The sequence below is a fragment of the Halyomorpha halys genome, unplaced genomic scaffold (assembly GCF_000696795.3).
Source record: "Halyomorpha halys isolate HHAL.00 unplaced genomic scaffold, Hhal_1.1 Scaffold265.1, whole genome shotgun sequence".
NCBI lineage: Eukaryota > Metazoa > Arthropoda > Insecta > Hemiptera > Pentatomidae > Halyomorpha > Halyomorpha halys.
Window position 1 is genome coordinate 1,500,631 of NW_027107765.1, and position 24,729 is coordinate 1,525,359.

At 31.1% G+C, this 24,729-nt stretch overlaps 1 protein-coding gene across 2 annotated transcripts in view; it reads right to left on the reverse strand.

The window, feature by feature from the left end:
* The window catches only part of Dgk (diacyl glycerol kinase 1), a 199,955-nt gene that overhangs the window by 37,972 nt on the left and 137,254 nt on the right, over positions 1–24,729 (reverse strand). The window lies entirely within an intron of this gene.

The window sequence follows — 24,729 nt, forward strand, 5'->3', positions numbered from 1 at the left end:
TTGTGAGGCTGGGTGGACCCCGCAGGGCTCCACGAACCCACGGGGCTGACTCAAAGTTACAATAAAACATAAAATAATAATCAGCCACAGCTAGATTCGAAGCCGAGTCCTTTGAGTTAGTAGTGCCTTTACTCACTAGCTACTACTCTCCCTAAAAAGATTATTAAGCAGTTTATAATGATGTTTCACCTTACAGACCTTCAAGGACTGATAAAATTTTCATAATTGTATTTTTTCAAACAGTTTTACATAAGAATCCATAAATAGATTTTAATTTATACTTAGTTCTAGGTAGAGGAACATATTAAGCTATTTTTACCGAACTAAAACCCTTTTGTTATATAAACACCGCTAGAATATCGGGAGGCAAGTAATATACAGCTCTATACGAGCGGGCTGAGTTGAGAAGGTAATAAAATATTTCATTTGGTAGAGACGTTACATAAGCGATCCCCTGGGTATGGCGTAATGGAAACCACTTGGAAGGTTAATCTGAAGAGATAGCTGCGCTAAGGTTAGAACCTTGATTAGAAGGAGCCATCATGTTTTACGATATAGGACACTGCCGTCATGATCGGGATTACGAGGGCCGACCCTCGACCTTTGTTCACCTTCCTTCTTATTGGACAACATCAATAATTTATGACTTCGAAATAATCAATTTAGTATCTCAAATACCAACTTAGCCAGGTGGGTGTAGGAATAAAATTAGGTTTTAGATGCTTCTTATATTTTATTTAACGATAAAAAAAAAAAAAATCATGTAGAGATAAAACGGAGGTAAGTAAGAATTATTTTTCTTCCTAACCAATGAAAAACTGAAGAATCGAATGAACTAGGAGGTTTTTCTCTCCCTTAACCAACTGGAAGAAATTTGATAAAAAATTGTGAGGCAATTTTAAATGAGAAATTAATTCAAATTTGTTAACAATGTATACACTCATTTTCATATTCAATTTCTAGAAAACCTATTAGAACATCATTTAAAGTAGCAGTAGTCGCAAAATGTTGGTTTTTCGTTGTTCGGATAAAACCTTTGGTTTATGAAAACAATATCTCAGGAACTATTAGACATAGAGAAACGTCCATCAGAACCCAAACTAAAGCTAGTTCAATGTACTGTTATTAGACATAGAGAAACGTCCATCAGAACCCAAACTAAAGCTAGTTCAATGTACTATTATTAGACATAGAGAAACGTCCATCAGAACCCAAACTAAAGCTAGTTCAATGTACTATTATTAGACATAGAGAAACGTCCATCAGAACCCAAACTAAAGCTAGTTCAATGTACTGTTATTCAATTGATAACGTTTATCTTAGTAAGAGCGCAAGATTAAAAAATTAATACATTATTTTCTTTATTTTGAAAATGTTGCTTTATGAAAAACTTTATCTCGAGAACTATTGAAAGTAAAGAGCTCTTCTATTAGAGCTCATATTTCAGAAAATTTACTCTACTTTGAACAATGTGTTATAAAGTGTTTTTAGTGTTGGAGGTAGTTTTAGGAATACGGAGCTCAGAATTAAAAATGAGCAAAACCTTTAGGTTTTTCTCGAATAAAATAAAACAGTTTTCCAATAAAAAAAAAGGCAAGGGTTCACCAGGGCTAAAAAAGATACAAACACTTAAATGAGGTAAAAATAAATGAACAATGTAAATTAAGAACTAAAAAATATGTACAGTGTAACAAAATATTTTTAATAAGAATAATAAAAAGTTTTAGACAATTAATGAAAACGGAAATAACAACAGATGAAAAAGAAATACAAAAATTCACTGCACTCCAGAACCTTAACAATAATAATTTCTTTTTACTTGAAAGAACTCCAAAATGAATTATTTGTAACTTTTGGAACAGCCACCATTTTTTATTTTGTCTTACCACAGAAGAGTCATAAATTTTTATTCATAACTGTATATAATTTTCATTAAAGTAATAAACAACGCGTTCGACCACAAAAGATTTCAACGGACCGAAAGAATATTTTTACAATACTAAAATGTTTGTTAATTACTATGGTTTCCCTTCAACTAGAAGTCACTTCATATAATGTCCATAACATGATATCAACATTATTCTCTTTAAAAAACCGATTTTCTAAAAATTCTTTCAACAATTTCGACAACGGGTTTTAAAAAGACCAGTGACGTCAAAAAGTTTAATTCACTATAACTGTGAGATACGGGGATATAAATTAAAAATGAGCGAAACTTTTAGGTTTTTATCGCATTAAATAAACTTCAGAGGGCATGTTCCTTTAATACTTCAACATTTACTTTTTAATAACATTTACTGTATCTCTTGTATAGTCTAGATAATAATTGAACCATTATCCAACAGAAAATAACGCATTTATTTTACTTGAAATAACGCAAAAATGATTTTTTTTGTAACTTATGGAACATATGCTATTTTTTATTTTCCCTTGCCATAGTTAAGAGAGTCATGAGCATACCCAGTGGAGGGTAGGAGGGGGAAGTCGCCACTCCCCCCTAGGAGTGAAAAAATAATTAATTTAATAAAAATTAAACTTTTTTTCAAGTAAATACTAATTGTAAAAACTGATAAAGTACTGCGACAATGATATATAATTTTCTTAAAATTTTGGTTTCATTCTCCATTTCCGCGCTGAAACGTGAACCTGATTGATTATGGCTTGCTCCTGACTAGTTTTGATCCTGGGTAGGCCCTTGAGAAGAGTCATCAATTTTGACTCTAGTTATAACTAAGTGTATGTATTTATAACTATATCGTGGAGTAACTATATTTTTCTCCTCTTGAGCTCTTAGACTATGAGAAAATTATAAAATTTATATTTTACATTATATTTAATATAATGTATTGTGTGTGTGGCTTTTTAATATTCCTGGATCATTAATTATAATCGATTACTTTCTAATTTCCGAAATTATTATAAATAAATTATTATATAATCGACCCACAATATAAAATATAGTGAGAATTTAAAGCCTCGAATGTTTTTCAATTATTAAATTTCAATAGAAAAATCTATAGCGGGTACATCTATACTAAAGATGTATAAGTTGCAAAAGAAGAGGTTGGAAATATCCTGACGCGATGTTTATTCCTAAGCCTGCCTGACCCCCCTAATAGGATCCTTGACGGATACCTGTAGCTGATATAAAAGATGGCCCTAAAAATAGCCACTCTATTGACTTAAGCTGTGGCCGGGCTATATCCGCTTCTACCTTCTTCGCCACTTCACTTAGAGACATCCTGCTCCACCGTCGTGGGTTTTTGAAGAAATGGACGGCAAACTCGAGTTTAAGAACTATTTAATGACTGTACAAAGGTCTGAGTAGTAAACCATAAAAGTTGAGAAGAATACCTTCAAAGCAAAGGATAAAGGTTCCTGGAACCGGGCCAAAGAAAGCAGGAGCCGATCTCATTTCTTATCTCGGTAATGCATCCCAGTATTTATTGAAAGGACAGGGTTAAATGTTGCATTTAGGGGGATGGCATTTAGGATTTATTATCTAAAGCCTACTATAAAGACACCAAAGGAGACTTATCGATGTTAAATATTGTTGGGAAATATGTGATGGAACCTAGCTTTGATCGTGACATGTTGATGACTTTCATTTTGTTTCCTTTTCTCCTCCACAAACCGGACAAATTCATGAGCTGAATGATTGGTTAGATAATTAATCTGATATATATTAATCAATAGTTGCCAGTTGGTACTTTATGCATTGCCATTTCGTTCATCACATCGTGATGGGATCTTTTGCTAAATGTTCAGAATTTTCCCGGAAACATGATAGGCTGGTCCCATTTTTTCGATAAAAAAAATATATGTATATTAACGAAATTAAGCATTATTAGTAGCTTCATTTTTTTCATGAATATTATATGACAATCTATTTGTCTATTTCTGAAGAATAAGAAAAATATTGCTAATAGGATGTTAATTAAATGATTTTTTATTCACTATAAAAAAAAAATGAGAATTTCAGTAAAGTAGGTCAACAATTTGTTCGTTTTAAGCGTCGCCTGAAACCCTGAAATACTATTTTGCAAAGGCTAGTTCATAACTCCTCTGCATTTAATTCAGCTCATATGTTAATGAAATCGTTGGAAAGTTGTATTTCTGTTCTTTCAGTTTACTAATTTAGATTTAATGCCCTTATAAGAGCAAAGTATTGATTTAAAATAAAGAAAAACTTTTTTAAAGTTTCATTTTAACGTTGCCATTTTTTGGTTTAGATTGGCTAAGTCGTGTTGAAGTTAATTCTATTTTTTTGATTCTTCAAAAGAAATAAAAAAAAAAAATTAGAGCAAACATTTTGGGCTAAAAAAGTTTTATTTTCCAATTTATTTTAGAAAATTCGTATATAAGGGTTTCTTGATGTGATAAAAATGAATATCAAATGTGTTTCACTCCTAAAAAATCTTTAACGACACTTCAGTAGATCAGTCAACGGATGAATAAATTATCTCAATGAATAAAAAAAAAAAACAAATCAACTAAATCGGTTCATTATACAGCGAAGCTAGCTGTTACCATTTATGTCACTATAGTTACCGGTTTATCACTTAATCTATATATTAATTGATATCAAAGTTTGAATTATGTTCAATTAATGTATATACATCCTAAAATATAGCAATAGGATGTACTTGCATTGCCGATTCAGCTAGTTTAAAATAAAGACATCTACAGCCTGAGGAAAACAAGCTCTTTTTAAGGAATGGTAAATTTTTTAGGAACCATTAAAGGTGAGCTTTTAATTCCATTCTTGGCATTTTATTCTTCCTATCAGCTCTAATTATATAAATATATTTATAAATGAATATTTTATAGGGCAAACGAATTAACTAAATTTTTTTTCAACTATCAGTAACAGCAGTGATGGATTTTGGATGACATACTCAATAGTCAAGTTTGAGTAAAACGAGCCTAAGCGCAGTTCACGGATTCAACCAACATTCAAAAGTAAAAAAAAATATTTACAATAGTGGTTATACTATTATATCGTAATACTATCTTCAGAAATATTTTCTGAGATCTTAAATATACAAAATACGAGGTAATGAGAGAAGTACTCACAGCAGGAGGATAAAAATAGAACCAAACAAATATAATAAAATGTTTTTGGAGATGCAATTAATGCACTTATATAAGTTTTCTAAAGAGAAAGTCAAATAACAATAAGTACCTTATCTCAAAAGTGTTTGTTCATTTAATTAACAGTTATATTCTATCCTTTTATTACACGTTTTTAAAAAATAAACATTTAAAATATTTATTAATACATTAATGGCATTTATAAAACCACCCGTAGAGTCCTATGAATTATGAATAATCGTAAAGGAGAAAACTAGTTAACTGGAACGATGCAGATAAAAAAAAACAAAGTAAATTAAATAATGCCAAGGAAATTTCTTGAGGCGTCAGACATTTAGAAATGAAAAAAAAATTAATCAGTGGAAAAATTCCTGAAAATTCAAGACTGAAGAACTGTCAAACGATAAAATGATAAAAATTCACATCAATTCACGCATACCATATGGCATGAGTACATGGTATTATTGGTATTATATGGTATTATATATATGGTAATATATTATTGGTATTATATACTTAGAAAGAGTAATAAAGATATTAATAAAGTACTTTTAAAGAATAAAGAGATAATATCTGTTTATGAATTACGTATAGGTATCTTCTGGATGTTTGCGCATTCGACCTTTAGTTATCCAACTGAGCAGGTCTATTATATCGAACCCAACAAGCATCATCTTCATTTCCTGCAGTTCAGGATTTACTTTTATTATTGTTCAGAACTACCATCGCGCGAGCTTATTCTGGTAAGAATAATAAAAAAAAAAAAAGAAGTATCCTTATATTGGATTAAATTTATTTATTTTTTTTTAAAAGAATAGAATCGAGCAAAATATGTATAAGAAAAAATGCAGGCACTTCAGTGAATGAAAAACAAAACAAAAAAAACTTTCAAAATGTGTACGTCGGTATTAAACAATTATAAGTCTTTTTTAATCTTTTGTGTTGCTAAATTAGCATTCAGAGTCATCGGTTAAAAAATTAAGGATCCAGTATTGTGACTAGCTACGCGAGTGGGAACACCGATTTCAATGAAACGTTTGGCGAGTTAAGGAAACCGGTATTATAAATTTAAACAATTGCCCCTTGCCAAACTGAACCTATGTCACTTTAGACATATGGTTGCATATGTCCACATTCTCCTACAATTTTATAGAAAAAAAGAACTCAATAAAAACGACTAGGTTCTAAGAAGGCCCAGAGTCCCTTCTAACAGCCCTTTCAAGCCCTTATATCCTATATCAATAGCAAGGGCTGACACTTAGGCAGGTACATGCTGTCATCTCACAAAGGACTTGCATCAGTCTAACTATTTTATGTTTTACACATGAAAGTTAGTTTCCAATTTCTTGGAAACCACACACCCTGCTTCTAGTCCACGCCTTTTTCTCCCTTCCAGATATTTACTCCTAATTTCATAGGCTCTCTAGGCTCCCTCCACCTAATTTCCTAAATTATCTGATTGGTCCAAACCCCTTCTTCTATCTCACTATTCTTCCTACACCTCTTCTCAAGTGTTCGTATATATTTCCTTGACTAGATAGCTAAGTTAAGAAAGTAAGAAGAGAGACACTCTGTAACAGTAACAGTAACACGTAGTTCTTGTAAATATGTTAGAATAAAGTCATTTTAGTCTTCACTGATTTTTTATGATATGTAACTGGCTATAGTCGAAAGATATTACCACGTGACCGAGGAATCTTGCCAATACTATTTTATTTTATCGTATACGGTCTTTGTTCGGCATGTATTTAACAGTTACTCTAATCAAAGGTCCACAAGTCGCTTCCAGTAATGTTGACTAGAAGCGACGTTTTGTTTTAGTATGTTTTTACACACTTAAACCCATTTAATACAATCTTTAATATTTTGTTATTATGCACACACAAAAGCAAATCGATTTGTATATGTTGGTCTTCTCTATCTTCCTCCTCCATGCCATATTCTGGTTTGGAGAGGCCTCGCCCAACGCTGAAAAGCCTCGCGGTCCTTGCAGAGTTCCTTCAATTGTTGGAGTGACTTTCCTCCAATTCTTCGATACAATCTTGATATAAAAGATTTATACATAATAACCATTGAATATATGGAGAGCAAATGCGGTATATGATAATATAAAATATTTTTCCTTAAATTATATAGTATAAAATATTATTTATATATTTGACGTAAGAACAATCTAAATATAATTATTTTCACCGGAAGTTAATTTGCTCGAGCATCTATCAAGATGCCCTCGGTTGATCTCAATGGAGGTCCGGTTCCATAAATAGAAGGGGTTCAATATTTTTATCTTCATTCCAGGCAGCTACTTATCTCACGCTCTGGTATTCGCCAACTTCATTTAAATATTTTTCGAAGTATTTTAGTTATTAATAATGTTTTAGGTGTACTGATGAACGTTAAAAATAAATAAAATCTCAGTCTAGGAGTTAAAAAAAGAAATGTAATATAAATCATCGTAGATAAGTGCTTTCCAAAACAATGTTTATTAGTATAAACACCTGATTAATTATTATGGTAATTCAGGTGGAACTGGATATTACCCATGAAAAAAAAGTGATTTAGGACTGGTTATGAATAAAAATGAGTGGACTGTACTGACTACTGGACTGAGTATTGGAATTGAATAGTGGACTATATGGATGAATTTGAATAAAGTTAAAATTAAATACACGAAGTGAAACATAAAACTTCGAACAAAAAAAGGAGTTAAACTTGGTCAAATTGAGATATTCTGTTTCAATTTTTACTTTGAATGAATTTTTTCTATTGTTATAAAAGATTTTGATTGATCAATTTTATTGTTTTTTAAAATAAGCATATCTACAATTGCATTCGATCAATTGATTGTTAATAATTAGAAATTAAACTAATTGATTTAATGAAATTGTGGATATGCTTATTTTTTGAGAAATATTAAATCATAGAAGCTAAAGAGGGGGAACAGTATCTCCAAAATGTCCTAGAAAAAAAAACATATTGCATTAAGAACCATTATGTTTTTAATTGTTGACACTAAGGTAATATATGTGATTTAAAAAAAAAGGTATCGGTGTAGGATCACATCCTAAACTATGATTAAAAAGCAACATGCAACTGCCTCATTTATATATACATCAATCATTTAGTCACCACGTCTACCTAACCTCCATAGCAGTCCTGCCAATTTGCAGATATTTACCAGATTTTCGGGTATTTTTCATCTATGCGTTAATCGGGTATTTCGGGTAAAATGGATTTACGTTATATGTTGGTGTGCTTGTACAGTGTCGCACTAGTTTTTCTATGGTCAACCTTTGACATGTTGTGGGCCAAACTTTAATGTGCAAATACGTTCGCGGGCCTTGTTTAAAAGTAGTGTTCATAATTTTGATATATATCGTACATGAAATAATACGATATTGTTATTATAATACAATTTATTAAAATAACAAAATGAAATGAAAAAAAAAATAGTTTTTAACATACATAGTTATAACAAGCTACGAATAGCGACACCGAAATCAATATAACACCTGAGCTTGAACTTGGGAAACCAATCCATCGATGTTTAATTAATCCAAACATACAAAGACGTAAAGAATTTTCCAAATTATTGTCACTCAATCTTGTACGATGGATTAATTTATTAACTTGCATCATTGAAAAGAACTGTTCGCATTTATAAGTACTGCCAAACGCGCAAATCAATCTGCTTGCGAATTTTCTAAGCGGTGGAAAATGATCTTCTTAGAGGTATTTTTTGTAGAAATTGCAAAACTCCACGTCTTCAAATTTAGATTTTAGGAGTGAATTTTCTTGAATCTCAATCAAATCCATTTGCAAGTAAATTGAAACAATCTTCCATGTTTTTGAAATCGCTAAATCTGTTCGAAAATTGCTTCGACAGTAACTTGAGTTCTTCTGCAAATTGAACATAAGCAATATTTTCATACATAGAGAGCGCGGTGAAATGGTAACTGTTACCAGACAGCATCTGAGCCTCCCACAAGCGGATTTTGTTCTGAAACGCTTTCAAATGGCTGTACAAATCATTTACTAACTGTCCTTGTTCTTGAAGTTTCAAATTTAAATCATTCAAATAGCCTGTAAAGTCGATCAGAAATGCTAAGTCACATATCCATTTTGGGTCACTCAATTCAGATAGTGGTTTATCTTTTTATTTTATTAGCATAAAATCTGCTTTCTCATTTCTAAGCTCGAAAAACCGTTTCAGAATTTTCCCTGTGCTTAGCCAACTGACTTCATAATAATATGTTAGGTCGTCATATTCGGCTGATACTTCAACTAAAAACGCCTTGAACTGACCATGGCTAAATCCTGGGGATCGAATAAAATTGATCGTTTTTAATATCCCATTCATAATATTCTAGAGTCAAATGGACTTAAAACACAAGTTCTGTAGGTGGATAACGCAATGAAGGACTATCAAATCATCTTTTTGCACATTTAATTCAGTTGCTTTTTCATTCATAATTCCGATGCAACCTTTACGTAAGCCTACTGTGCATACACCAACTAATTTTGACCATGGCAAACCAAAACTTGTGAATTCATTTTTCTTTTCAGGACACAAAACACCCCAAACTTCTAACATACACTCCTTGAGAAATTCTCCTTCGGCAAATGGTTTTAATGACTTTGCCAATTTTGAACTAGCTTTCACAACATTAGCATGCTATGTTCTTTGTTTATGAAACATTTGCTGGAGTTTTTCCAAACTTACGGTAAGCTTCTTTTTAAGCTAAATTTGTCTTTTCTTATTTGCCGTCAGTGAGTGCAGCATAAGATGCTTAGTTGAGTAATGCCTCTTTAAATTGAATTCTTTCATTATTGAAATGGATTCATTTCTCAGCAAACAAATAGACTTACAATTGTGCAAGGCAAAAAAGAATTGTTCAGCCCATTTTTCTTAAACCTGGCGACCCTCTGCATTTACTTTTCGTTTCTGTCCACCAGACATAATTTTCGTTTACTTTTTGTTCGATAAACTTAATAACAAAATATAACTAGAAGGCACTCAAGATGCACACAAAGTCACAAAGCAAATTGACAGCACTAGCAGTTCGCTAGGATATCGCCTGTCGAAGTTATCACCTCGATAGCTCGAATAGAACTGAACTAAAGTTCAGGCCATCAACCCGCATATATAGGAAAAATGAAGGAATGATCTAGAATCGTCTAGTGTAGGACAATTGAGAAGCAATAATTTTTTGTTACGCCGCCATTTGGCTTGCTCAGTGACTTGATTCTGTGATTATGAGTAAGTAGTGTAATATTTTTTTTAATTGGGTTTTTCAAAATGTCCTGCGGGCCTGGGGTTGCCCACATATGTTCTAGTTAACCATTAGAGACTTTTTCTATTACTAACAAGTTATCATTTTTCCTTAGATATTGAATTTTAGTACCTTAACCATTTGGGGAACCACACAGTGGTTCTTAATACATGATTTTTTTTTCTTCCGCCAAGACTCCCATAGGATTTCTATACTGCCATGATTGGAGGTCAATTTTTTTCATTTTGTGGGACCGCCACTCAATGAAAAAAGTCAACGCCCCAGACCGGATTCGGATTCAATAGATATCAAATTGGTAAGATTGTGTCTTAACCACTGAGCTGCTGACGGCGCTTTAGAGATACTAGGGCTCTCCCCCTCTTTAGCACATAAGCATATCTCAAAATCAATTAATTTCATTCCTAATCATTAATAATCAGTTGATTCTATGCAATTGTAGATGTGCTTATTTTAAAAACAATAAAATGTTCATAAAAAGTTGATAGAGAAGCTACTTAGCGGTAGTCGAAAGCCTGCTACTGCTCGAAATATATATTCAAAAGGATGAATTGAACTGAAACGGGGAGCGAGGCCCGCACAATGCGCTGTATAACTGATGTTATTACGCGAGGGAGGGATATTGAGATGGAAATTCAGATAGGCGTTCTTCGGCCCGATGACGAACGGAACATTAAATAGGTGAATAAATGCTAAACCAACTGGGAGGCTTTCGCTTTGATGGACCGGAGCGAAGGACATGAAATTATATTTCCTTCTTCAAAATAATTGTATTCTATTTTATTATTTTAGTTTATAGCAGCGAATCAATTTCAAAAAAATATTAACTGGTCTAAGGCCCGAATTTAAAGGTGACAGTCAGATACAACCTGATAAACCAATATTTCATCACTTTAATGAAAACTATAAAATAATTACTTGTATAAATTTATGAGTCTGCCGAGTATAGCTCAATATAGGAGAATAAAAAAATGGCGGCTGTTTCAAAAGATTAAAAAAAATTTTTTTTGGAGCTCTATACCTTTAAAGTTACCTACAACACTAGAAATTCCAATAGAACATTATTTAAGCAGAGTAAATTTGCTAATTGTCATAAAGTAGTTTATGATGTATTTATCTTCGTAGGAGTAGTAGGTTCAGACAAAATTGACAGCACTCAAATTAAAGGGAGTGAAATGGATTCTAAAATTTATCTTCGTAGGAGTAATACTTTTTATGATATTGGAAAAAAATATAAAAAGTAGAAATCAATTTATTTTAGCAACCTACGAAGCTAAATGTCATAAACTACTTTATAGTACATTAAACTAACTTTAATTTTCTGGCAGTTATCTTTATTTCTTATGGTTCCTGAGATATATATTTTTATAAATCCAAAGCTCTAGAGATCAACGTTTTGTGCAAATATCATAAAAACTACTACTCCTACGAAGTTGAATATGATAAACTATTTTATAGTACATTAAACTAGCTTTAATACGAGTGTCAATAGACATGTGTACCTTTTATGATTCCTGAGACCCTTTTCAAAATTAATTAAAACCAACAAATTTTTCGTCATTTTGTTATGATATGTTGCCTTTTAAAATCTGTATCTCGGGAACTATTGAATGTAAATAGCTCTATTTGCACACATATTTTAGCAAATTTACTCTACTTTAAATAATGTTCTATTTGAATTTCTAGTGTTGTAGGTAACTTTAAAGGTATAGAGCTCCGAATAAATTTGTTTTTAACACCTTTTGAAACAGCCACCATTTTTTATTATACCTAACTATACTCGGCACTCATCAATTTTGACAAGTAATTTTTATTTTTTCTTTCGGCTAAGACTCCCAATTGGAGTCCTATATTGCCTAAACATGATTGGGGTCAAAGTTATTCATTTTGTGGGACCGCCACTCATGAAAAAAGTCAACGTCCCAAACCGGATTCGATCCGGCACCGCCATTAAATATCAAATTGGTAAGACAGTGTCTTTACAACTGAGCTACGGGCTGCCCAAAAAGTAATTATTTTATACTAAATAATTCAAATAAGAGGTTACAAGTGAGGTTATAATAAAAGTGTATAAATAGTGATAAAAGAGAAATAATTTGACTGTGATTTTTAATGTAATTTTGACATATTAGATATTAATGTTTTGACCTGGGCAGAATGGCCTGTATGGAGTTTTTTTAAATGGTTGGATGATATGTCTCATAGTAATTTGAGATTGTCTCTGAAGATGGCCGAATTGGCCGAAACGTTGGACGTGTGAATGAAATAAATGTTTTGAGACTATAATTTTGGATAGTGTTTTTGAATTATTTAGTAAACAATTACCAGTCTCAAGAAAGAAATTTAAAGATTATAAAGTAATTATTTTATTTTTTTCATTAAAGTGATGAAATATTGGGGGGAATAACTGACTTTTTTCTCCTCTGGGCGCTTGGGTTATCTGGTTGTATCTGACTGTCACCTTTAAATTCGGGCCTTAGACCGGTTAATATTGGCAGACTCATAAATTTTACATAATTTCATTAAAGTAATAAACGATTGGAGGGAAATTACTGACTTTTTTTTTAACTGGGCTCTTATACTATGAGCTAAGTGGTTTACTACACTTAACCAGAGTAAATTATGTAGTGATTTCACTTAAGTTATTCAAAAGCAAAACCTGCAGTTTGGTAAGCGAAATTTATTAATTTAATGATTTTTTATGCTATTCTTTTAAAATAAGTGAAATTTAAAGACGAGTTTAAACCTTTAAGTATAGGAACTATAATGTGTTGAATTTCCAATTTTTTTGTCTGAACCTCAAACAGAGATAACGTAGCTAGAAAATTAATGTTTCCAGAGAGTAACAAATTTCATTGCTATATTTCAAGATATGGAATTCAGTTAATTTTTTTTCTGTTTAAAACAAAATAAAATAATACTTTTTTGTTAATATTTTAAAACATTTAAATACATTTTTTTAAAGGTCCAATTATTATTTAACATCTATTTAAATTTTTTTATCAAACATTTCTTTCAAAAATAAAAATTATGCAGTAACATTTATTTTATAATTTATGGAAACAAATTAATAACGATTTGGGACACTCATTGTCTCTAAAGTAAATCATGATGTACTCACACCTTAACATCACTGTTTTACAATTTTATTGATTTGTTATCTGTTTGAATACTTTATTTCCTATTATTTAATTGGAAGGTTGTCGATTTGAACTGTGGTATCAGTTTTTGTTCTAGCCGATCCTGAAGAGAAGCAGTTACTAAAGGAGAAGGTTCTATTTTTTCGGACGTGGTGCGGAGGGCTGCTAAATAAATCCTGTTTGTCACTTGGGGCAAGGGCTTAACGGCAGCTTCCCTTTTGTTGCCTTTTATTTCGGCCCTGTTAGGGTGGGTTACTCCAGGCTCTTTCATTTATTTGTTTTATGATATTGCGTACATGTTTCTCATGGAAAGTAAATAATAAATACTTTGCTAAAATAAATTATAGAATATGGGGAATGGACCCATAAAACGTAAATATTAAAGCCCTAAATCGCCATAAACGAATTAATAAAAAAACAAATGTTTTAAGTAAGTTCATAAATTATTTTTATTTTGAAATTTTAAATCTTATGAAAATAAAATAGATTTTTTTTTGTTTTTTTATGATGGTCTTTCAAGTTATCCGGATAAAATCCAATTCACGTTCTACTCCATTTCATTTAATTTTTTTATGCAGTTATATTCGATAAAATCTCAATTTTAGTAAAGAAAGGCGATGAATAGGAAATGGTAGATATTATTTTATCAAAATCTTATTTTATTTTATATATATTATAATATGATAATAATTCTTTTGCTTACAATTCACGGAGTATACACAGTGCAGGTTTTGGAAAGGAAAAACTCGCACTACGCATGTTCCATACACTCAGAAGTGGTTCATGGAACAGATCTTCTGGAACAGATCCCCACGAATACTAACAACTAAGTTTCTAGAATCAGGAATAGTTGAATTGTGTTTTCTGAAAATTCTCATTTTGATAAAACAATCTTTGAGAGGTTTGATGATTTTTGGAAGAATTGAATTAGTTATAAATCTGGTATGTATAAACAGTACAGAATTTGGAATGGCAAACCTCTCTTACGTATGAACAGTTTTGATTTGCGTTGGAGCGAATCGATTTAATGAATTTTTTTTATACATAACTTTTATATTAATCTCAATATCCATAATCAGCCCTATGACTTTGATACATAACTTTTATATTAATCTCAATATCCATAATCAGCCCTATGACTTTGGAAAATTCTTAATAAAATTCGGTATTTAGAGATCATTTCAAGCTGGTAGTAAAAACGATAATAGGAGGGAAAAATTAGTTTTGTTTTGGGAATCTTAGATTATCCCAAATTCGGTCTAATACAAACTAATAACAATCCAAACCACAATAGTAAACCACAGCTCCACTAACAGGCGTATAATATTAAGAGGGAATTGGGACAAACATACAATGAAGGTTCGTACATCTTCATTTGTCGTTAACTGTGGAGGCTGTCGTCAATTTAATATCTTTTATAATCTGTATTATGTTTATGTTACCCCTGGTTTAAAAAGGTAAAACTTCTTTAAACGACACATTGCCCTTACTGTAGCGAAAATAATGTATGTAATTACAAATTAAATTTACTTAATTCAATTAAAATTACATACAACTATTTTTTTTGTAATTCAGTCAGTGGAGAAAAATTATATAAATATATATATATATTTTCTTCTAAATCACAGGAAGTGGACTATTGCGCCATTTCCTCTTTCGCAGCCCAATACATGTTTATAGATGCCTCCATCCATGTCTTCCATGTTGCATAGAGGGCATTTCGGTGAATCTGCGAAGCCTATTCGATGGAGGTGTTTTGGGGGCGGATCATGTTCAAACAAGCCACTCCCTTAGCTCTTTTAAGATTGCCGAGGATTCGTTTATGCTTATTCAGTAGTTACTCCCACTTCTTGTCTTGTCCTTATAATGAGAACAATAGATTTCACTGTTCTGTAGGAAAATGGTCGAACAAGCTGGTTCTCCGCAACCAAACTTATTCAAGTTGTCAGCTTGTTCATTGCCGTATTTACCAACATGGCCTGATATAACCCTTCCTCTTTTCCTCATAATAGCTACCATGTTTCCGCACTTTTCTTCAGTGAGTGAATCTACAATACCATGTGTTGATAATTTTTGTATTACAGGCTAGGAGTCGCCATTATTATTATTATTATTATTGTATAAATAATAAGAAAACAAAATAGGATATTTTTTTAGTTTTGCATAACAACATTGGTGTCATAAGAAGACCACTTTAAGTGCAAAAAAAATTCGAACTGCTGGACTCGTTGGAAATTTTTTTATTTGAAATTCTGCTCAAAAAATCTATAATTTTAGAATTACCCAATACTATTCATTGCAATTTCAGTTCTAACAAATGATATACCGCGCTGCGTGAGCAGCGAAAAGAACTGAAGAATATCTGCTATTTGATATGAAATCTTTACAATTTCAAATTTAATTACAACAAAAATATGTCTATTCTCGTTATTTTTTTCTTTTTAATATTGATATGATTCCTTTTGACCTTCTAAAAATAAATTGAACTATATATAACGAAATATTGAGAGTGAAGGAAAGTCCAAAGAATTTCAAGAGAAACTATTCCGGAGTGAAGTAATAGGCAAGCAAATCAGAACCGTTCTAAAGATAGCTTCACTAAATCAAAATTGATTAAATACGGCTCTTGGAGTTTTCCTGCAACTGCTATGAGGATGGTCAACTCCTTTTTTGTTCCTTGCATTGCCAAGGAAATAGTTAAATGTAAACTTTTTTTGTGGATGAATTGCATCTTAACCATTTATAGTTCTCTATATTCGTATTTTTCCTAAGAATGTTAAGAGAATGCTAACAACTTTGTCCTCACTTGCTATCAAAACATTTTTTCTTTCTTCACAAAGCTCATAAATTAATTGTTTTGAAAAACACATAAATATAAAATAGTGGCAAATACTGCTAAAATGGAATGACTTTTTTAAAGTTAGTAATCGGGTGTTGTATCTCAGGGAATTGAGAATCAGCCTATAAGATAACTATTGGGTCACGTTTTGCACTTTTTTGTTTGCTTAGTCATCTCCTACAATGAACAAAACAGTTTTTAGAACAAAGAATTTCTTCAAGTAATTATTAAAAACTATAATGTACAGAATATAATTTAATATTACTTATTTAATATGCGGTAGATACAGTAACCGTATTTAAACGATAATTTGATTAGGCATCGATGGAGTCGAATTTCAGTATGGATCATTTCCCGGCCTGTGACTACTATAAAAAGGAAGGTAGGTATCTTTCACTTCTTGGGAACCCGTCCCAAGTATAGTTAAGTTACAAGAAAATATTTTGGGTAGCGGACCTGATCTCCATAGCAATTATTCGCTTTGTTAAAAGACTATAATTGGAGAGTCCTAAGCAACTATGTACGACGGGTCACAGGAGCTTGTATTATTAACTGAAACGAAAAACGATCAATTTGATAAAAATGACTATGAGTAATATTAAATATCGTGGAATATTTGAATTTATTAATTATAAATCAGTGACTTTGGGTTGATAGTGTCGAATGCTTTTTCTATATCTAATAGGATCATCCCAGTATGTTTTGCGATTGAACTTTTCCGCTATATTATCTATAACACGAGCTAATTGGCTAATGATTTAATAAAAATGACGAACTTTTCAATGAACTTTTTATTTATTAATAAATTGTTGGCTAATATATGGTGAGTGAGACGATGTTTTAAATTTGTTCCCATTAATTATGAAAAGATATTAAGCAGACTGGTCTATACGTCTATAGCTGGAAGGAAGTTCCTGATAGATGCATGTCCCTGGCCCAGCACATTTCGAATTTCGATTTTACTTTTTTGCTGCCTACAGGTGTATAACATAGATCAATCAACAGGACCAAATATATATACTCGTTTATAATATTATCGCGTCCGACGAAATTATGATGTTCCATAACTCGCTTTCTAATGGGCTACTAATTATAAAAATTCAGGGGTATATAGTCCTGAAAAAGCACAAATTTATGAAAAAGTTCCTATTCAAAATTCGAAACGAAAGGATAAATATACGATAATGTTTTCGCACGTCTCGACGTGTTTTCGATGTCTCATCATCTCTTTGGGTACTAATTCTAATAATTTAGTACTCCAATTAGGTACTAATTTGTGTGTTAGTTTCAACTCGAAATTCCGATAGTGCCGGGCCGGGAACATAAAAACCTAATATCTCATTAGTTATTTAGGCAATAATTCTCAAATTTTAATACCAAATAGTACTAATTAGTTACTAGTTTGCGTCAAAGTTTCAATTTGGAATTCCTAAATTGACAGGCAGAATTGAACACATAATAACTCGCGATCCTGTCGGGTACTAATTCTAATGTATTAGTACTAAATAGTACCAATTAGGTGCTAATGTGTATAAGTTTCTGGAAATACTGGAAATTCGAAAAGTGCCGATATTATTATTTTAATATTATTTTTACGGTTTTAACTAACAGACTACTTTATTCTTCTACTATTTATATATTTTTGTGTAGTTAATAAATATAAATTATATACATATATATAAGTTACCATTAAAATTATGTATAATTATAAATTTGTGTATATTAAGTAAACTATTTCTATATACACTAGATCATTATTGAGTAAATTTAATGCGTAAAATAACGATTCTGTAAAATTTCCTGACGTTGTTTTTTATAAATCTTGACTTTCGACTTTTTAAAAAAAAACCTTGATTTTTTTCCAGATATGGTAGGCATCCTGTAGTGAAAAAAGAATTTAACATCACGACATACTTCATTAAAATATGTCATGATTTTATCATTTAGGATAAGCTTCTGTGTTGCTACTAGATTTTTATGGGTTTATTAAAGAAAATGTTTACAGCAGTTGGACTATGCAAATCGGTCGTTTTCTAGCAAAAGGAAGAGAAGACTATCAGCCGGGAGTTAGCAAATGATTTAGCATAAGATTGCGCAGTGCGCAAATGCTCCGGATTCGCTTCGTATTTACATTTAAAGCTTTATCTCAGAACTCTTTTTCTTTCTTTTTTTTTATCCTTTATCTCTTCCCCTTTTATGTTAGATATTTAGTTACATCGTCACTCCAGAGATAAACGAAACCAATATCTTCTTTTTTTTAGCAAGGTAAGTTTTATGCTTATTTTTAGGAAATAAGATTATAAAGAATAAAAAAAATTTAGAAGTTCCTTTAAAAAAATTAAACATTGTTCATCATATACTGTTTTAAAGGGACATGATTCCCAAAATATTATATTGAATAGTTGTTTAGCATCTAGTATATAGAAGATAAACCATCCACCATAGAAGAGATTTATTTAATAATGAAAAATTTAAACCAGACATTAAGTTATTAAATAATCGACAACTAAATACATTTATTATTGTATAAATTAATCTATTTATTTAAAAGGTAAGGGAATGATTATAATTTTTATAATTGGGTCAATGTAGATTTTTTAAAATCAGTTATAAGAGCAAAAAATAAAATATTACAAAAAGAAAAAATTATAAAAAAGTTCAAACATCAATAAAATTATACTTTAACAATATTACTGATGTGTTAGAAATTATTTTAATTAGTATTCCTATTTGTGTTATACACACACATATACTTATTAGATACAACTTTATTCTATTTATCTTCAGGAATCAATTTACACCCTTTATTCACTTCTTTATTTTTTTAACATTTGAATAAAGATTCGGGCTCCTCTACCCATTATTTAGTTTGTTGTGACAAAATTGTGACAATATAGGTGTCTAGACATAAACTTAGGCAACCTTATAAATAATTAATATGATTCCCTATGAATTTATTGTTTCATAGGGTGATTTGACTTATTAATGATCTGGGGAGAATAGATAATTGGATGTGAGGTGTAAATTTTTATTTAAGGTATGATAAATTATTAATAATAATGTTGTTGTTATAATTGTTATAAATGAATGTATAATAAAAGCTGCTAATTGTTAGATTGTTCTTGAGGATAGCCGAATTGGCCGAAACGTTGGACTGTTGATGATATAATAAAGAAACTTAACATGGATATCAATCGATTTATTTAAACAATAAATACTAGTCTCAAGAAATTGAAAAGATAATATATAATAAATAAAGTTATTATTGAAGATTATTCAGTTCAACTCATTAAGTAAATGCATAACTCATCCAATAAATGAACCTAAAATATAAAACATAACTGTTTTAAACTCTACGGATATAGTCATAGTATAATCGTAAAGCAGAACCATAACGAAAATAAACAATCAAGGGATAATACTACTTTTAATTCTATATTCCTTTATATATGTTATAAATAAATTAGAATGACGGTATATAACTTTAAATTTACAAAAAGTAAAATAAGAGCGTAGTATTTATATTTTCATGTTTGTGAATGGAGGGGTTGAAAGAATATACGAGTACGATGTAAACAGGGATATTACGTCACCGTGATTTGCTGAGAGATGGAGAAGATCCAGCCTCCGGAGGAGTGGGATATGACGTCACTGCGGTACGATGACGTCAGAGTGACATCACCGCTGCAGTCCAGTATCGAGCCAAGACCAGCTTCCTTTATTTATAGAGGCGTTTAGCTCCTTCTATTAATAACATCAAAAGACTAAATAATTACACTACTACTCAACCTCTTTATTGCTTTGTTTTTAAGGAGGCTTTTTGTGTACCTTAACTTCTTATTTATAATTTCTACGATTTATTCTGGTAAACCTGTAGAACCTTAAAATGCTTCTATAAATAGCATTGTACTCTTTAGTGAAAACACGCTCGCTTTTAGAATTTATAACAATACTATTTGAGTTCAGTATTTATTGCCACATAAACATCAAATATTTTTCTCTCACGCTCTCTCCAATCCACCATGAGATCAAATTTAGAAAGAAGTGAACACGTTTTCAATAATTTCAAAAACTATCTATCAGAAATATCTTCTACGCACAATAAATCCTGACAAATCCCACCAGATCACCTTTACTCTCCGTCGTAAACCTCTGCCCTCCTGTCCTACAGTATCCTTTCTAAATACTCCTGTTGAACAGATTTGATACTTAGGACTCCATCTTGACAGGAGACTTACTTTGAATCCACACACAAGACTGAAACGACAAGAAACTGCTCGTAGATTCCGATTGCTACAACACTTACTTGCCAAACGCTCTAAACTTCCCATTCACTACAAAAAATTAGAATACACTACGATAATCAGATCAATTTGGACATATGGAATTGAGCTCTGGGGCTCCACCAAACCATATAATTCTTCCCGCATCCAATCGTTACAATCCAAAATCCTACGTAAAATCCTTGATGCTCCTTACTACGTTACAAATAAACTCATTCACAAAGACCTTAACATCCCATTCGTTGCAGATTTGACCCAAAACAGATATGCTTCTTTTCATTCCAAACTCCTTAACCATCCTAACCCATTAATTCTTAATCTTTCATCCTTAACAATCCCTGATAATCCTCCGAAGCGTCAGAAAAGAAGATGGCCACGGGACCATCTAATTTAAATTAATGTTTGAAGTACCACTAATGGGTGGTTCCTTCCCAAGATTTTCAAGTGTATATGAAACATACAACATATTACATAGTACAGTTGTAAATTACATTAAATAAATTTAAAAAAAAAAAAGATTGGACCATTATAGAAATACAATACATAGCAGTTTCGTAAATATTTAGTTTACATTTGATGAAATAATATATATAAGATTTTAGGGGTTTACGTTAAGAAGAGGTTATGAAAACCCCTGAAGATAAACTAATATAATTATTTAGATCTCGTCTACTTAGACTGAGATTTATCATTATTCCAAATCAACAATACTATTTTTATTTTAAAAAAAAATAGATAAAAATAGTTCTTTGGACAAATGTGCACTTTTTTCTTATTTCAGAAATTCTTTAGTAAGGTCTCTAGAGTGAAGCTTTGTTGTTTTTTTTTTAAATGCTATAATGATGTTTTAGGAAAACATTATGTGTATATGCATATATATATGTCAGGTGATTATAGTGATTGCTAAAATATGATTAAATATAATACCTTTTGCAACACTTCAACTACATCACCTAGTACACACAGATAACAATGATCTACTTGTACATTGGTCACAAATCAATACCATTCGTTCCAGAATAAGATAACACAAAATATTAGAAATATGAATAAATATAAGTTAAGAGATAAGGATAAAAAAATATTTGTGTTTAAATTTAAACAAAATATTATCTAAAACGGTTAAACGGCTGACAGATAGATACACAATTTACATAGTAGTATAGTTGATATAGTGTATATACAGTATGACAGAAAGTGATATAAATTGGTATAAAATTTATTCCTTGAATATGGCACTCGGCCAGAGAAGGAGCTCATTCATTAATTCTAAGACCGATTAAAATTGATTAAAAAAGTGAGTTTTACAAATTTAATGATCATAAAAAAGTAATCTAAATATTTTTTGTTTTACTTGGTAATGTTCTTCCATTAGGGTTTTTTAAATTAATTTTTTTGAATATGGATTGTAGTATTTTAACTTATATTTATTAAATTTGACGAACTTTTTCGGATTTTCTTGTAGTGTTCATGCACGGATAGTGAAATACCGAATAACATAAGCTATGCGCACAAAAGCCCATAAGGGTGATTCTATGAAAAGCGACCTTTTCTTGTCCCAAGGCATTTCGATGGCTTTAAATAAAAAATAAGTAATATTGAAAATCTTTGGACCTGTTTATTGTAAGCCATTTATATTAGCAATATATCTCTAATTCTCTTGAAGGCAAGTTTTTGAACACTGTATAAGACAAATTTTTCATAGAAACTATTTTATATTTTTGTTTTGGATTCACAAACAGTTGTGAGTCCGATAAGCTGTGAAAAGGCAGTCCCCAAGGTTTTAAGTCATTTATTCACAGTATTATATTTTATTTTGAGTGGAAAAAGTTTCGCTAAAGGGAATTGGGATCACTGGTTCTCATATTCATGTTAAAACCTCATTTCCTCTTGAAAAATAGGAAAAAACTTGTACTGTTAATCCCATGAAAGGTCAGGGGTTCAGTAGAAGTACTGTTTCTAGAACAACGGTAGTCCAAGGAAGTGATATGCCCATGATCACGCTCAATCACCAGGTTTTAAGGGTACCCGCATTATCCGGCTGGTGTGCCACTGGGTTAGCTCACTCCTAAAATTACAGAATAAACAATTATCTACAGCAGTCAAACCTTGGAGAAAGTAACCCAGGCTCTTACTCATTGATCAACCCCTCTCCCTTGAATTATAGAAGACCAGCAAATATTTTTATTTCTTATTGCTTTTGTGTAGCTTATTATTTAGTTGTCAGTGATATTATGTTAAAATGCCTTATTCTTCTCACTCTGATACTTTAGTATAAAATATCGTTCATCTTATATATCCTAAACATTTTGACACGAGATGAATGACCGGAGGTTAGATAAAGTATGTATTTTTCTAAAAGAATACAGTTGAGAAGATACTAATAAGTTTTTTTAAAACAAAACATAAGGGACTCTAGAACCCCTGCAAAATGTCTAAACATTTTATATAGTAGTAGTAGGGGTAAATTTTTCTGTTTGGTTTTGGGTAAATATAGCACTCGAAACCCTTTATCAAGAAAAGTAAACGTCTGAAAAATAAGAAATTTATGCACGAATCAAAAATAACTCAAAACTTGTTCTTCTTATGGGTGCTTCAAAATTTGGTACTTTGCCTAAATCCGGGGCTGTCTGTTTAAATTAAACTATACTATGTATTTTACACTCATAAGAAAATAATTTTTAAAAAAATTATCCGGTGCCTGCACCCTAAATACGACCCAAGTTTATGACCAGAGGAGCCCAAAACTATATACAATAATAATAATGAATACAATAATACAATATAATAATTGTAAAAAAAAAAAAAAAAACAGGGACCGAAAGATCGGGCGGTCTCACCTTTTGTCGTTCAAATAGGTTGACTCTATTTTTCTCCTTTACTAATTCATAAAATTCTTTAGTAATTTGTATTAACCATTGTTTATTATTGCTTAGCAACGAGAACCGGTTATTTTTTCAAATTAACAAAATTAGGTACTTTAGAGGAAGGCTTTCTTTTAATTCTTCATTTAAGCCCTGTCAAACTGCAAAAAAAATACTAAAGACCGTTTAATCAAGAAATTGACATGCCTACTTAAATTAAAATCGTTAGAGTTCTCGTCGAGAAAATTGAAAAATGTATAAAATCGATTCATTAATGTGGCTTTTCCGATGTTTTGATTTTAACGAAAACATATCTGTCACATTCCAAGGATTTACATACTCACTTCAAATATCTAATTTTATTTTCATACGACCTTTGGTTTTTGAGCTAGACACAGATCATTTTGAGAGATTAGGTTATTTGGACTTTCCGTCATTTCCGTAAAAAACTGTTGTTCCGAATTTTACAAGATCAATACTGCAATAATTTCCCTTGTTATATTCCATATATCGGTAAGTGAAAGTAAAAAAAAAATAGATTCGACTTCTTTAATGAAAAAAATGCCGCTCCTCGCAGAACCACCAACGTATTAATTTTATTTAATCATATTGTTAGAAAATATATTAATAAGTTGTTTAAGAAGGCTTGAAGACGACGAGAAGTGGCGGTCACCCAGATGTCACAGTAAAGAAGATTCTTAAGGGACTGGGACGCCTCTGATCTTGTTTGTACATCTGTTCAGTGACCTTACTAGAGTCAGCAAACAGCCTTCCGTAAATATATATAAAAATAAATACCTCCTGTTGTGGCTCTTTTAGTTTTGAGATGAAGAATAAAATTTTGTAATTTTTCAATTAAAACCCCGTTGACTATGCTAGTGTTTTCAGCGACCGCGATAAGAGTTATCATGTGTGACAAATATAATTACTAATAGCAGAGTTTGGAGGTAAAATTGAGACTCCGAAAAGTTACTTCTCTAATTCAAAATCAAAGCTCATATTCATACATGCATATATGCATTTTCAACCCCTTATCCAATCTATAAGGGCTGTGTGTGGTCAGGCAAGCTCAAAAACAAAAAGTCTTAGTATACTGTGCTTAAGGTTTATAAATTAATTATTTCTTAAATTAAAAATAAGAGATTAAAAATAAGGTAAAAAAAAATATTGACATTTGTTTCTAAATTAGTTTGAAAAATACAAAATAAAAATTCAATT